This window comes from Phalangium opilio, unplaced genomic scaffold, assembly GCF_054372755.1.
Source record: "Phalangium opilio isolate 3A_F unplaced genomic scaffold, DU_Popi_V2 ptg000070l_1, whole genome shotgun sequence".
Lineage (NCBI taxonomy): Eukaryota > Metazoa > Arthropoda > Arachnida > Opiliones > Phalangiidae > Phalangium > Phalangium opilio.
In genome coordinates this window covers 9,297,920-9,314,697 of record NW_028324182.1, presented here as the reverse complement: position 1 = coordinate 9,314,697, position 16,778 = coordinate 9,297,920, and the positions used below count along the sequence as shown (strand labels likewise).

The 16,778-nt window shown below is 37.9% G+C and overlaps 1 protein-coding gene and 1 long non-coding RNA gene across 2 annotated transcripts in view; one reads left to right on the top strand and one right to left on the bottom strand.

The window, feature by feature from the left end:
• The window catches only part of LOC149661437 (uncharacterized), a 94,756-nt gene that overhangs the window by 61,943 nt on the left and 16,035 nt on the right, over positions 1-16,778 (bottom strand). The window lies entirely within an intron of this gene.
• Positions 12,715-13,370, top strand: LOC149661440 (uncharacterized). Its single transcript, XR_016369111.1, has 2 exons — positions 12,715-12,784; positions 12,855-13,370. It is a non-coding gene; the product is annotated as an uncharacterized LOC149661440 (long non-coding RNA).

Below are 16,778 nucleotides of genomic sequence, written 5' to 3'. Positions count from 1 at the left end.
TTTTCCCTGTTATATTTTACATTTTAATTTGTAGAAAAGTAATGATCTTGTTTATAAAAATATCAGTTCATACTAATACTAAAGAATCAATATGAAAAATTCCCTGACTTTGAATTCAGTTTTAAATTTCACTGAGTTTCTCTTAATAATATTTAAACGTATTTTTAGAAAATATTTGACATTATTGGTTTTTCAGGTTCTGTGGAAAACCTGTTTTGTTCCGATGTAAATTTTTGTTAGAGGAAGTTAGTTATATTTATTTATTTCGTGCGAGGATTTTAGGAGTAAGGAAGATTTAATCTTTGAAAACTTCGGACCTATCCACTTCTGGTATTAAAAAATAAATGAGAGTGAGAGACGGAAAAAAGGGACCAATTTGTTTTTATCGTCAAACGAGAGATGTCTTGTGTCTCAATTTCATTAAGAGAGCGATACAAGGGTGTCTTTCTCTTTCTCTCTCTCATCTTTACATTTCATTTGACTTTCCAAAGTAATTAGTAATTTGTTCAAGCTTTAATGCACTTTAATAGTTGTTTTTTTTAACTCATTGTCTTCTTTGAGAGGAGAGATAAAGTTTGTTTATAATCCAATTAAAATTTCTACAACTTGTTTATTTTTAATTTATTTTTTCCGCCTACACGGCGACAAAACTCTTCTTAATTATAATCAATCGGATTTAGAATAAATTCGAATTAATTATTTTATTTTTTTTTGAATCAGTTATGATTTTGTAACGTATATTTTATTTTGGAAGCGTGGGTGATATAATTTAGTAAAAGGCCTCAACTTGCACCAACGCAATCTATAGTAGGTAGTCAGATACACATAATTTATAAACGTATTAGATTAATTGAAGCGATGAATGCAGCTGGGTCTAGGGACAATGCTGAAGGCTAAAAATCGTGCGAATATTAGTTCTGTCTGCGTATATGCCTAACATAAAAAGAAAATATCTGTACAACGTCAAATTTCTTCTATGGAAGATTAATAATTCACCTTTCACAGGCAAATCAAATAAGTTAACGTTTTTTTCTTTCTCCTTGAAGCGAAATTTACTAAAGTATTTGTTTATACGCAAATATTTTACAAAAGCACCCGACTTTTACCAGCATTCTTATTAAAAATGTAATCTTTTAGAGAACCAGGTTGTTTGTCAACTCAGAAAGAAGGAAGAATGATTCATTATTTATCTTATAGTAACTTGGCATAGTAACTTTACAAAGTTTCTTGCGTGAAATATGAAAGACAAGAACGTTTAATTTACTGGATTAATATTTAATTATATTAAATAGAGCAAAAACATAAGTTTCCGAGAACCCTGTATGAAATGTTTTTAATATTAATCTTTAAAGTAGATTAAGGGTAAAATATTTTCTCCCTACGGTTCTTGCAAACCGAAGTGACCAGTCCCTCGGGTTCTCCGTTTCATCCTGGTCTTCTTTTTTTCTCCTCTTTGGTCTTGCGGAGGTCTTATAAGAGTCTAGCCCCCGATTAAAGTCTACCCAGGAAGAAAAGCACTCGACCCCCGATGATTGATGGAGGCCATTCCTTTCACCCTTTCCCTATCGAGCGAATCGTTTGTCCTAACCCTTTGTTTCTATATGGGCGATCCTACCAAGAGATTGGGACCTTGTTAGAGCGTCTCTGATGGAGCTAGCACAAGTTTAATGTATATTTCCCCAAAATATAAATAACAAAACATCTAGTGGAAATAGCACATAACCTCCCTTAACCTTTAAACAATGTTTCCGCAAACCTTAAGCAAAAACGAAAATATTTTCTATCTTGAACAAATTATCTTAAGTCACGCGGATAATTTTTGGTTGCTTAGCAACGTTTTCTTATTCGACGTCTATTGATGGAAGGCAGCTTGATCCGTTGTAAGACACTTGGTGGTGTTTTTTCCGCAATAAATCGAGAAACTATTGTTTTTTAACAGGAAAAGGGTTATCTATACTACCCGTCGTTATATATAGTTCACGCTATAGTAGACTTTAGTTGTAGAAAACACGTGTTATCTATAGATAGTGACATAGACGGAAAAAACGTGGGGAAAAAAAGGAAATTCTCATTCCTTTTTGGGGGGCATCACCCCTTATAGTTTTTCCGCTTAGTAGCCATAGTTCTTTTTCTTTCTGGCCAGCCAGGAAGAGAGCGTTTATTCGCTATTTCTTTTCGCCTTTTTTTCTTTCGCGATCGTAAAGGTCCCGAGCTAGAGAAGGAAGAAATGGTTTTGAAGATTGATTCGGCTCTTGGATCTAATAACATCGGTAGAATTTATACGCCCTACGTCTATATTTGACAGACACGTTTTGGAAGAAACGGCTTTCGATGAGGAAGAAAGAAAATGGAAGCCTTTCATACCGGAATATACGAGCCTGGCTTGATTTAGTTTTCCAGGGAATGTTTTTTTCTCTCCCGAAAACTGTATCTGTGAAAGGTCATAGCTGATGGGGAATTCTTTCGTCTTAACTTGAAGCCAATTTCATCGAAATCCGTCTAAAATTACCTAAAGTATTTTGTATTATTGTATATACATAGAGAAAAGGTTGTACTATCACATTCCTCAACATATCGTAATCTGCGAATTCTGACAACGGTAACAATTTTTTTTGCCAATCATTTTTAAGTTTTTACTACGAAGACTTTTACGTAAGCCTAATTCTTAAATTTCAAAAATATCTCACGTTGATTTATCAAATTGAAGAACAAAATTTTTTTATTAAATTTTCCTATAGGGAACACGCACACCAAACATTAATATGTCTTCAAGTTCTTGTTAAATTTTCCGGGGTGTGTCGATTTTACTCGTTATATTGGTCTTCCGAGGAAATGGTCCCTGTATTTATTTCCGCAATTCTTTTTGTAGTAGTACTAAGAAGAAGAAGATGAAGAAGAAGAAACCCAACTATAGTCGATCGTATTATTTGGCTTGTTAAAAAGACTAGCTTCTAGCTTGTCCCTGAGATTTAGCGAAAAAGTACTTGGCCGATTTAATGAAAAAATACGATATTTTTGAAATAGACGAGGAATTGCGTGTTTGCTACCCGCATGAATTTTCTATATAGGTAACTGGGTCCTACGAAAAAACCAACGGGATATAAAGAAGGATCTTGTTTGCTCTTGTTCAAACTTCGTATCGTCTTGATTGATTTTGGTAAATAGTTGTACTGTCATTTTTTTCACCAACTAGAGATGGGTTCATTATTATCTAAGTTCCTAAAAAGCAAACATTTTCCAAAAATCGAAGGAATTCTTGCCTGGGTTTTGGAACACTTCATTCAGGGTGGAAGGTTAGTACTAGTACTCAACTTGGTTAGTAATACAAGCGCAAACATTGGTTATCCAGATAGCCACGAAACAAATGTGATGTTTAAAGACTTAATTTACAACTAGATTACTTATGACAATACTGGGCACAGGTTTTCTGGAACGAACTATTGGGTATATAGAGAAGGAGAAAAAAGTGGCAAGAGAATGGAAGGACTTTTGTAAAAAAAAACCTGTACGTTTCATTCGTCGTTATTCCAATTTATTTGACACGAGCAAACAGCGCAGCGTTCCTTACTATAGCTAGGCCTCGGTTTCTATGGAAAAGAAGCGAAGGAGCGAGCCGAATTAGAGATAGGAGGAAGATCTGAAGGAGTCTGAGAATAAAGAAGAAAACAGATTGAACGGCTCAATTTTACTTAGTTGAGATTCGCCCAATCGTCGTTAGGCGCCTTGATCGTCAGCAAAGCGGGAATAAAGTTAAGTACCAAAAAAAAAAAGCGGCGGTAGTTTTAGTATAGGTTTCGTTAAAAGAAAAAGAACTCTTTGGGATGGAGTAGGTTACGTTTATGGTAAGATAAATTGGGTATGGATAAGAAGTATCTAATTATACGAATCAAGACGTGTGGAGAAATAACCAGTGGTATTTCATCTTAAATATAGATAAGTTCTTTATAATAAAAACGGTTTCCCACAGTGAGAACTATCTTTAATACGATACTTGTTCTGATTGGACCTGAAATTTCTAATAATTGGTTCAAAAGGAACCAACGATTCTAGAAATTAAGCATTTTCAAGTCCATCTATGATTAGTTTTAGTTCCGAGTGAGATTCAACAACCCTTCCTTTTCTATCGCATCTTCTTATTCTTCCTGTTTCACGGAAAAGAATGAAAAAGGCAGGTTGGTGCGAGCACGAGGGATTAAGGATTCCGCCCCCCCCCCCAGAAAGTTTCTGTTTTTGGCAGTCAGCCTTCCGAAGAAGGTAAACCCGAATTACTCGATCCCAGGTTTGTAAAAGTTGGTGGGTTGGTTTTCTTGGATCCCATTGAAACCAACCGTTGATGAGAAAGAGTATAGCCTAGCTTCTATCCCAAAGAACGAGCGTTTTGGGGGGAAGATTCCGTCGAATCGAAGGGCGTTAAGTAGGACAAAAGCAATTTAGCTCTTGGAATACACTCGATTGGGAAACCTGGCAAAGGTATACCAACATCTCTCTATTATTTTCTTTTTCTAAGCAACAAATCCTCTCCTTCTGGGAAATTCGCTTCTTAATTTCGTTCCTCATTTCCCGAGTCTATCCAATCTTTACGCGTATTCTATTTTAAAACAAAATATACACCCTTTCAACCGAACACATTTGGAATTTCACTACAGTCTCAATTTTGTTTTTATAAAACTTCTTCAGGGTTCATACGGAATTGGAAATTTCCAAATTAAATTAACCAACCAATTCCTCGAATATTTCCATGCCTGTTGAGCTAACGTCGTGGTACTGCGGATAGAGCTATTGAAAAACTGTTACATAATTCGCTTTAAGTAACGTTTTATAACTTTGAAAAGAAAATTTTTTCTAATTAGGCCTGATTTCCATGTGCACTTGTACAAACCCTGTAAATTCCAACAAGTTAAGGAATCTGGACAAATTAAATCAGCCTTAGGATTAAAGTTTAACATTAGAAAAGGGCCGTATTGCAAAGGGTTTACTCCGTTCTTCGGTTGGTATCACAATTCTTCACTGCATGCTTTATCGTCGAATAAATGGTAGTGTCGCGATTGAAAAAAAAGACAGAGACCTCCCTAAAGCCGGCGACCCCGTTGGTCATTGTTCCTTTCGCGTATATATATGTACGAGACGTTGTTGGGTGTAATGGTGAAATATTATAAGGAAGAAAAGACAAGAGAGTGTATGTGTGTCTTTCTCACCAAAGATGTACGTAGAACTAGAGGCTCATTCTTCTAGACTCCCATCTTCCCTTAGGGATTATGGACAAAAAGAAAACCATACAGAAATGTACAAGGATCTCCCCCTGGAACGTCGAATACAAATCGCCGGCGTATTCCTTGACACACGCGCCAAAAAGCGTGAGACGATATTCATCGCGTTGATACCCTTCGTCTCTTCCACGGGATTCAGCATCTCCCCGCTCCGCTTTTGTTCTCTTTCTTCTCCATCCACGCATCCTCGCGTTTTGCCGAAAATAACCATTTTTGTTTCAACGGTTCTTTGTCAGACGGTAAAGATTATCGCCGCACTCTCTTACAGTACCTAAAAACCTTCCCCACCACGCGGAAAAAGGTGCCGCAGATATAAATGAATCAGAGTGTATGATGACGAAGTTATCAAATTCCATAGACCTGAAAGCTTTGCCTATATTTTACCTAACTTTGTGTTAAGGGTTTGCGTTGCAGCCTAGTTCCAGTTCCCCATCGGCTATTCTTCCCAATTTGCATTCACCAAAACGAACAGGCCAGTTAATAAACGCGAGAGGCCCAGTAAACTGCGTGGTAAAGACTAAAGAGATGGAGGTTCAGGATGGGAAGAATCTGGAGTATTCCTTCCCATAAATATTAGCGTACGTATAGCGTCAATCTTTGTCATTCCTTCACGCTGCAGTTTGCACACTGCAACTTTTCCGAGCGACAGACGTATATCACCAAGAAGTCTAGCGTTAATTTCATGGAATCCCCTTCCTGTTATTCAGGATCATTTATTCAATCATTCCAAGAATAATTTATAAAAGTGAAATTAATAAAATGGTTAAATTTATGACTAAGGTTTGGTAAACAATCCTCTATCGTCGCCAGGTTACCACTGCTGAAGACTGTACTCTTTTTTTTGAGTTTCGTTCTGCACATCAGAAAGATTCCTTCAGATGTGTTTGTAATATTGAAATCACTGATTTTTCCTACAATGATCATGAACCGTGTTCTGTTTTAAGAGTGAAAGCGGACGTGGTCATTGTTGGAAAAAATCAAGCAAAGGAGACACGAGTAATAGAAGGAGCCATGTGTTTAGCGTTATTTTCTCAGTAGGATTTCCACTGTAGGGTCTTCCAGAAGTAAGACAGTTTTGCAATTATTTTCACTCAACGGCTATTATAATCAGATATTCAAGTAATCATTATATAAATTCGCCCCTTTATCTACGCGGGATCTCTTTCCACTCGATGAATGGCGTATTACTTTTCTGTTTTCTCAAGGATTAAATAACGTGTTTGCGGAATGAGTTCGAGCGTGATTCTATTAACATCCTATCCTACACTTTTCTCTCCTTTCTCTCTCTCTCCTCACTTTCTCTTTTAAAATGAATGTTTGTTTTAGCTCCTGGCACACTCTCTTTCAAGCATAAAGTCTTTTCAGAAAGTCTCCCGCCTCTATTCATTTCAAAGATTTCACACTGAGACGTAAAGAGAGAGTTTATAAAACGTCTTTTGATTTTTCTTCAATTGCAGCGTTTTAAATAAGCATACGCTTATAGAAAGTGTAAGTTTTCTCTAGTCGCTTACGGGTCTTAATTAACCACGCTTGGATTGTTTTTAAATGAACGATACGATAGAGAATAATTAGTCACCGAGGGGTGAGAGAAATTATGAGAACTAATTAATTTTATCGGGGTTTTATTACGAGGGGTTGGAACGACTTGGCTGCCTACTACGTGTAGCAAGAAGTTATATCAGTATCTCAGAGAGAAGATATAAATTCGCCAGATTTCCAGCTTTATCTCCAGTCCTAACGTAGGTCCGCAGTCAATCCCCGTCTCTAAATTACAACCAGCATCTCATTGGTTCTTGAAAACTCACGTCAGCGCGACGACGCGAGTGAGGAAAATTTCCGACTGACGAGAGCGAAAAAGCCCGGCGCCTCCTTTTACGTCCCCCCTTGTATTTTGAAAGGGGGACTGGGACTATGGCGCGCGAATACAAAGGCATCTTATATCTTCTCTCTGAGATACTGATATAACTTCTTGGTGTAGCTTACATTTTGGTAGAGAAGCAATTGAAAAGAGAAAAATTGTAAAAACATTTATTTTTCAAATATAGAATGATCCAAATCCAAAGATTTGATTACTTTTTTAATAAAACGATTTCTCAATTCATTTGATAACTTCAGTTTTAAGCCCTAATAGAAAGGGTTTTTTCGATTTGGATCTGTCCAATTTACAAGACTTGTCCTTCTCTTTTCATTCTTTCATAGTAAAACAAAACTTCAAAGGGAAGTTTCGGTGTGGAAAATTAGCCCAAGAGTCTTAGGTATCGTCGTCGTAGGGGTGAAAAGAGAGTCGATTTTCGGTGGACGCCTAACTGGTTTTGTTTTAGAAGGTCTCTTTCGTGATTAATGAGTTGACCGAGTCCTTTACCTTGTAGTGTTAAATTGTGATTAAATGATGATATGGTTAAATTAGAATTAAATTTAGAAAATTGTAGGAATTGTAGAAATCTTTAAAAATTTAAAAAAGCAAAAAAATCTATCGCCATGAAAAGAAAGGCGCTGGTCGCTGACCTTTCATGGGGATTAAAAATAAAACTTGGGGCTCCTGAAAAGACTTGGGTTTCCTTGGCCAGGGAAACACCGGTACTTCTACCCCCTTCCACAATATAGCATTTCCTACAGCAATGACGCATCTATCTCTCTCCTACCCTTTTACAAATTTCCCCACCTCTTATTTTTTAAATAAAACTAGGGTTTGCCAACCCACTGTATGTACCAAAAAAAGAAAGATACAATCTATACGAGAGGGTTGAAAGTGTTTTTGAAAGAAAGTTCGGTGTTAACGCGTTGTGCGGTGACGCACGTGTTTCGGAAAAATACCACCGAAGAGACTAACCCCAAAATACGGGGCGTGGATTGGCGACCCGAGAGAAATCGTGGCGCTGAAAGAAGAGAGTTGAAGAGACCCAAGAAAAGGGAGAGAACGAAAGTGATCGAGGGACGAGAGAGGTAGAGTGTGAATTCGGACTCGTCCGAATTACTCCCCTCGCCCTGACGACCTAGGAGCCTAAAAATTTAACTTTAGACGAAAAACGGCAGTTCACCCCGCGATTAGACTCCAGAGAGCGGACGATCACATCCGACGAACGCGGGTCAAGATCCAAGCACCGAAGATGTACCAACGACACGTAAAGTACTCTTTCAACTAATTATTCGTTTTACGTGAATAACCACTTGGTTACTAGGAAGGTTCTCACGAAACCTAGACTCTTAAGAGACATTTCTAAAATAAGAAAGATTATTATTGTGGGTCATTAACCTTCAGTTAATGACAGAATATGTTGTATATTTATATTGATTTAACCTATTAGGATGCATCCATTACGTTAGTGTTGAAAGAATAAACCTTTTTCTCAAAATTGGCAAACCCTGACACCCTATGAATTATTTCAAATCCCCTAGACAATTACTGACCTTAAACTTAATACAAATCCCCTAGACAATTAGATGCGTCTCGCTACCCCAACCCTTTCCACAGGTACGCGAGTATTCCCGGGCCAATGGTGATTTTTGTAGTGCCAGGAGACTCAAGGTAAGTCCTTGATAGTTGAAATTAAAACTCATTAATTAAGAAACGTAAAAAGAATCGCTACAAATGGGGGTCCGTCCGGGATCATTTGTAGCGATTCTTTTTACGTTTCTTAATTAATGAGTTTTAATTTCAACTATCAAGGACTTACCTTGAGTCTCCTGGCACTACAAAAATCACCATTGGCCCGGGAATACTCGCGTACCTGTGGAAAGGGTTGGGGTAGCGAGACGCATCTAATTGTCTAGGGGATTTGTATTAAGTTTAAGGTCAGTAATTGTCTAGGGGATTTGAAATAATTCATAGGGTGTCAGGGTTTGCCAATTTTGAGAAAAAGGTTTATTCTTTCAACACTAACGTAATGGATGCATCCTAATAGGTTAAATCAATATAAATATACAACATATTCTGTCATTAACTGAAGGTTAATGACCCACAATAATAATCTTTCTTATTTTAGAAATGTCTCTTAAGAGTCTAGGTTTCGTGAGAACCTTCCTAGTAACCAAGTGGTTATTCACGTAAAACGAATAATTAGTTGAAAGAGTACTTTACGTGTCGTTGGTACATCTTCGGTGCTTGGATCTTGACCCGCGTTCGTCGGATGTGATCGTCCGCTCTCTGGAGTCTAATCGCGGGGTGAACTGCCGTTTTTCGTCTAAAGTTAAATTTTTAGGCTCCTAGGTCGTCAGGGCGAGGGGAGTAATTCGGACGAGTCCGAATTCACACTCTACCTCTCTCGTCCCTCGATCACTTTCGTTCTCTCCCTTTTCTTGGGTCTCTTCAACTCTCTTCTTTCAGCGCCACGATTTCTCTCGGGTCGCCAATCCACGCCCCGTATTTTGGGGTTAGTCTCTTCGGTGGTATTTTTCCGAAACACGTGCGTCACCGCACAACGCGTTAACACCGAACTTTCTTTCAAAAACACTTTCAACCCTCTCGTATAGATTGTATCTTTCTTTTTTTGGTACATACAGTGGGTTGGCAAACCCTAGTTTTATTTAAAAAATAAGAGGTGGGGAAATTTGTAAAAGGGTAGGAGAGAGATAGATGCGTCATTGCTGTAGGAAATGCTATATTGTGGAAGGGGGTAGAAGTACCGGTGTTTCCCTGGCCAAGGAAACCCAAGTCTTTTCAGGAGCCCCAAGTTTTATTTTTAATCCCCATGAAAGGTCAGCGACCAGCGCCTTTCTTTTCATGGCGATAGATTTTTTTGCTTTTTTAAATTTTTAAAGATTTCTACAATTCCTACAATTTTCTAAATTTAATTCTAATTTAACCATATCATCATTTAATCACAATTTAACACTACAACCTTACGCTATACTCTTTCAAATCCAGACAAACTGCGGGGAGGAAGGAAAGAGGGAAAGCTGACGGGGCAGTGTAGCCAGATATGGCTAGTTTCCAAAAAGTTTGGCTAGAATTATTTAGATTGGCTATCGGCTTGCCAAACAATATGAACAATATTTCATTATACTTTAGGCACTAATGGAAAGATAATGAGATCAACTATAAACAGGTTAAACACGTCAAGTAGAAGCTTCATCTAGGAAAGGACCATGAGCGTAAAAAAAGCAACGTAAAGGGTCTGAGATTTTACTACGATTTGGGTCAAATCTTTCGAACTACATAAAGTAAAACTTTCATGGCATTATACCAGGAAACGACAGCTCCTTTAAAAGGGTAGAAATGAGAAATCTCATTGGCTATTTTTGGCGCGCACTATATTTGAACCTGGAAGCACTGAAAAAGAGGCGGGAAATGTTCTCTAAATCTATTTCGGAAAGCCTGTATATACGACAACTGTTCAACACACATTTGAAAGTGGTCTGTGAACAATTCTTTACCAGGAGCGTGGTGTTTCCCTCTTCCCCGCTCCGTTAGTATATAGACAAAAATTCAACGTAACTACGAGACTATAGAGAGACGGAGTTGAGGAGGGGGGATTAAAACTAACACGGTATACTGTTGGGCGGTTTTGGGAAAAGTTTCCAAAGCGACCCCATTAATCTTCCGTCGTCCACTCCCATTAGCGCATAAAAATGAGGAAAGCGTCACCAACGGATAATAATCGTCAACTATACGAATGTGTTTTAATATCGCCTGGCAACCATGCGCTTTGGAAAATCCACCCCCTACTTGCTAAAACACCATGGAATATTTTACACGGTCGCGAAGCGAGGGGAGAAAAAGAAAAAAAATCGTTCGTCTTTTTGAATTTATTAACCTAAAGGAATTCACGAGGGAAATAACTGGATAATTACGTTAGCAAAATTCTCTTTTAAATTTAATAATAATAAAAAAAGAAAACAGCCATGGCCTTTTAGGTGCCGTATAAGAGTCTTAGCGCCTTGAGATTGATCGTTAGGGGGAAACTAATTTTCCGAAAGAAAATGAGGAAACAATAGAAGATTCATCCTCTTCTCTGTATCGTACGAAGCCGAAATTTAAAAAAATTATTCACCCCATATCGACAGCGTTTTGGAGAAAATCAAAGGATGGGCACTAAATTTAAATTCATTACGTAGACAATAGCTGTCCCGTGTTTTTTTACGCGTCGCTTCTTATCGGGATATTGTCGTGGTAGTGTCTCTAGTCTTTAGACTTACTTTCTCGCCTACGCAAAAAACAAGGATGGTTAAAACTATGTACATAAGATCCGAAAAGTCTAACCGGCGAACTTCGAAACCCTCGCTTCAATTCCTGGAAATATTTTTAATGTATGACACGTTTAATTTTAATTATAGTAATTATACTAAATAATGAGGTCTAAATCAATTGGGGTTTGTGACAATTTAGTTTGAATTAAAAAACACATCCAGGGTTTATAAGTATCTATCATCCTTGGTCTAACTAACTATAGAGCATCAAAAGAGGTAGAGGCAGTAAAACTCCTATGTAAGAGTGCTTAACTTTAAAAGAAAAGTGTCTCGAGAGTAACGAAAAATAAAGGGATGGATAGAACCTCTTTTCCCAACCCCCTACAACTCCGATCCATCGCCGGTAGCAACGATTTCACGCTCCTCCAGTCGATATCCTAATTACGCTAATTTGCATCTCATGCAGACACTAAGAGAGGAAGAGAACGACCGAGAGATCCCGTACCTTCATTATTCCCCTCAGTCTCTTTACAACCTCCAAAAGTAGTCTCTCTTACTTATCGAGATAGTGGAAATAGTCGTTAAAAACTTGGATGGAGAAGAACCAGAATCGGCAGGTACTAGCTAGGTAGATTCTGATTTATTTTTTTTTTCTTTCTTTTATGCTACATTCTCTCTCTGAAGTTTTTAACAGTGATCTAATATTCTTCGAGTTCGATAAGGACTTCACAAGAAAAAATAAATAAAAAGAAAAGAAATGAGATTCTTTCTCTATTAATTGGCCCTACTGAAGGGCTAAGTGGCCCTGGATGAATTTGGTTCCGAAAATAAGTAGGGTAAAATTGAGGGTTATGATTGCCTCACAATATTATTTTTTGACCCCAGAAAAATGTAAATGTTTTTCGTACCAAAATTAACAATTTAAGAAATACTTCTTTCATGTTTAACATATTTATTTACAAGATTGACGAAAAAGCTGGTCCTTTCTTATAATACACTTCACGTTTCGTTACTGAGCTAAAAGCGGAAGTTTAAAAATGCAGAGAATCTAAAGTTATGCCTATTACCCCAACGACAATTGATAAACGAAATGCATAAGTTTCGTGCCAAAAATCAGGGCGAATCTTGAAGGAAGCCAGCTTCTTTGGAGTATCTTAAGCCTTTCTTAAGCACCGTTCCGTTCCATTCGTATATACATGTATGCCTCCGAGTTCTAGGCAATGGGGGTATGTATACTAGTCGCTAATAGTTCAGGCCGGAAAAAGTGGATTTTTTATACCAAGTGTATTCTTTCTTTCGTTCTTTATCATTGCTTTGAGAGGCGCGTGGACCGAGTGGCTAAGACTAACTCGGGGTAGGGCGATCGATGTTTCAGTATAGCTACCGCGGGAGTAAGTACTAGCAGCCTTTTAAGGGAAATTACCGTCCATTCTAGTCTCATTGTTTCTCCTTAATCCGAAGATAAGTCGGAATTTGGAGAAGAGACGATAGCCGAGACAGTTTGGAAAGAACAGGAAACGCCCAAGAAATCTCTTTCCGCACTTGGACGTACCAGAAATTGGACATCGGACATCGGGGGAAGATTGCCAAAGCAAAAAGGAACCAGTAAGAGAAGCGACAGTGTATAGGATCATATATTACAGGGAGGTGTAGAGACTCTCTTAAACTCTCATTAAGACTCGGTCGACTTTTAGTTTCCCGGAAAAGATGCCTAGAATATCGATAAGTATTTAACGAAAGCTTTTCCGGAGTCGCGAATATTTTAAACCTCTCTTTTGCTAAAACACTCGGAGTACTTGGACTTTATAATACGCAACTTCCTCCTACTTTGAAAGTCTTTATTCTCTCATCCGCAACATATATAGCTCGAAACTCTAGACTCCACCAAAGAAAGAGAAGTCAAAGGCGTAGGAGAAAATCCAAAGAATTATTGAAAGATATCAGCTTCAGGCAAATTCAAGAGCTTATGTTTTTATTCCATTTTTACTTATACCCGCTTGCGTAAGCTATAGTTGCTCCGGAAACTGAGATTTAGTTTTTTTTCTTCTGCCCTGTTCAAGGATTGAATAGAAATAAGAAGCTTGGGATTTGCGAAACGAAGAAAGTCGAAGATTGAGAAGAAATTTCGCAAAGGGAGTTTATACAATAACAGAGTGGTTCAGACACCAAACGCAACAGTAAAATAATATGGTCAATTTCCTCGATTCAAGTTCTTACATCACAACACCGAATATACAAGAGACGCAGTAATCTCCATTAAAGTTAAATTGCCTTAAGTTTTACTGTTCCAAATTCTATGGAACTAAGTATCACCAAAAGCGGATTATGCTTGCATCACCAGAGGGAAATTTCATATTACTGATGCCTAACGAAAATACTTTCTATATCTTCTTCAAATTGTAGATGGATGCATGATTTCAGGTTGAAATATAAAATATATTACAAATGGGTGGTCCTTTTCTTTAAGTGTTTTGATCCGACCCACCCAGTATGTTCAAATTCATACGCAGTCTGAAAGTTTGGCAAAACCAAGATTTTGTCATTGGAAAAAAAATATTGTGAAGCCAATATTAGAACGGGGTGCCAAGAAAAAAATTAAAATCTATGAATATGCAGATTAGCGTTTATAAAAGATTCTCTAGAATAACAATCGTAGAAAGCGGAGAGGATCCGAACTCATCGACCAATATACAGCTTCCATCACCCATTGCGAAAGTTTTCCTTTTATTTGGATTAGGAACTCTAGGGTATTGATGCGATGGTGAAATATTCCGAATTCGTTTCTAACCCTCTCCCCTAAAATAAACAACTCTAAATGGATGCCCAGAAATATATGTATACTATATAGGGGTTGGATAAATTCATTCTGCCTGATCGAGGAAACGCTATAAACTGATGCTTAGATCGCTTGAAATTGCATGGCAAAACGGGTTCACGCGCTTCTTTCTCGTCTCTTAAAGGATAAGTCTCATCTTGACCATCTGGACCTTAATTTTGAGCAGCATTTTGTTCCATTTAACCGAAACTAATTCGACCTATTTCGAGTATGTTAAACTAACCTAACTATACTGTATAGTACATTCGACAGCACAATTTCAGTCGAATGGAAATACTTCGTTGCCTTATAGTAAGACTGCACCCTTCGGATCCATGTGGCGCTCTTGATTTAGCCTCATACTTAAGAATCACCAAATCTTACCTCAATTTCTGTACAGTACACGTATTCCATACACCTTACATACTCGTCCTTTAAAATTTCTAAGCCTGCAAGGCCAACATACGGGTACATTTAGGGGATCACACCTCGTAAACCAAGGGTTTCCGTAGTTGTTTGCGGTAAGGATTACCAACAATTTTCCTCATTTATAAACTGAACCGAACCGTCGTTTCGTATTATACGGTTTAAGTAGAATATAAATAACATTTAAATTTGAAAACTTCCGGTCATTTGAAATACAGGAGGGGCTTAAATGCAAAGGAAGACTGCAGATATTTCAGATAACCCGCAGTCAAATGGATCGTTTGTCAATTTTATAGCAAGCTCCGAGGGATTCAATACCCGGTTATGCAAATACACCGTGAAATTGGATCCTGTTCTTTATTTAAAACGGTACGTGACCCCTCGATAATTCCATGGTCAAAACTAAAAGGGGCGGATATTTGACCGCGCTATATTAACGAGCCACATAAGGCGTTAAAACTTAATTTAGTTGGTCCCTGGTCCGTTCGGTCCCCCCGAAATTAACGCTCGGGCTTTTACTAAATTAAAAGAAGAGCTAAATCCGCTTTAATTACTATTTCAATTAGCTCCAATTGCAGCGTCGGCCCCATTTTCCCGCTTGTTTACTTTGGGGCCCCCGGACACGGTGATGTTGGGTACGTCCTATATAATATACGGGAGCAGGCGGCCCCGTTCCCGTAATCACCCTTCTAAGCCCCTAGCGTTCCATACTCTAGCGTATGAGCTTACCACTAACCAGAGATAGTATTCCAACACTACAAGTATAAGCCTTGGTAAAAAAATTTGACCTTCTCTAACTTTTATAAACCAGGGTCGTGTATCGTCCTTAATACAGTGTAAGAACAAGATAACTCCGAAAATATATATTCATGGTTCAGATCCAAAATCGCCCAAGGTTGAACGAATTCAATTAGTACATTTTTGCTCCAAGGACCTGAACCCTACATTGGTATATCCCTACATACTATAGGGTCTAGTGGCTGAAGTGCTTACACTTTTGCACCGGAAAGATTTCTCCACGGTAATCCTCGGAGTTTATTCCAACGCGAATCTTTCACCTTGTCTTTTATTTTTATCTACGATTCAGCTTCCCTTCCGCTCTCGACTTGAAATCTTATACTGTTACCTTAATATATAAAATAAAAAGAAGTTGTTCTTTACAACTCCCACGATGCTATACAAAAGAGCGTATTACTCTCGAACTCAAGATGGATTCTTCCACGGTGTTAAAATGGACCATTTCGATGGTAAAACAACAGCGACTTCCTGAAATGCCTTCTATTGAGATAAATTGTAATAAACAACGTGACCTAAGTGAGAATTACAATGAAAATGGCCCATATTTTTGTACGTAATAAAAACCAGTTTCAAATCATTTCGAAAATAGGTTATACGACTGTAAACAAAATAACCGAGAAAATACTGGAATGTTTCGCGTCTAAAGTGAATAAGCTAATACTCCGGAGAATCGGATGGTATTTTGCAACCTTATATTAGTGACTGAGTTAGTTTAATTCTCCATGAATAATGAGCTGAACTATGCAATATCGAAGAGTTACACGTTTCCAAAGAAATCGGTACTGGATTTCGCGATTTTGTCAGGGATTCATGTAAATATATTCAACCCTACGTGAAATCATAATATAAAGTCTTTTTAAATTAAACACATCGCAAATATAAGTTGTATTCATGAGTGAATATAATAAATTCATAATTTTATTATTATTATCATCTATCCTGTAAGCCTAGGTTGGAATAAAGGCCCATAATTCCTAGACGGAAAAGCCATAGGGTTAAAATATATAGTCCCGAAAGTCGAGTCTAGTTTCAGTCGAAAACAGATCCTGAATGTCTACTTTAAAAGAAACCGGGGTAGTAAGCAACACTCCATAAAATATAAGTACATTCGGATTCTCATTGACCCTGCCTTCAACTTTGGTACGTTTTCAAAGTAAAAATGGTGGTATTATAAGAGAAATAGACTTCAACATCGAAATGGTCGAACTGGGTACGTTATTATCCTATTTTGCTAGCAAAAGGAGCCGTGTCGAGGCGAGAAAAAGGGGGAGAATCTAAGAGGCTACGTGGGACCCATAGAGATTGCTTCTTTCGCGCCTATCTAACGTCCCACGGCAAAGTTATAG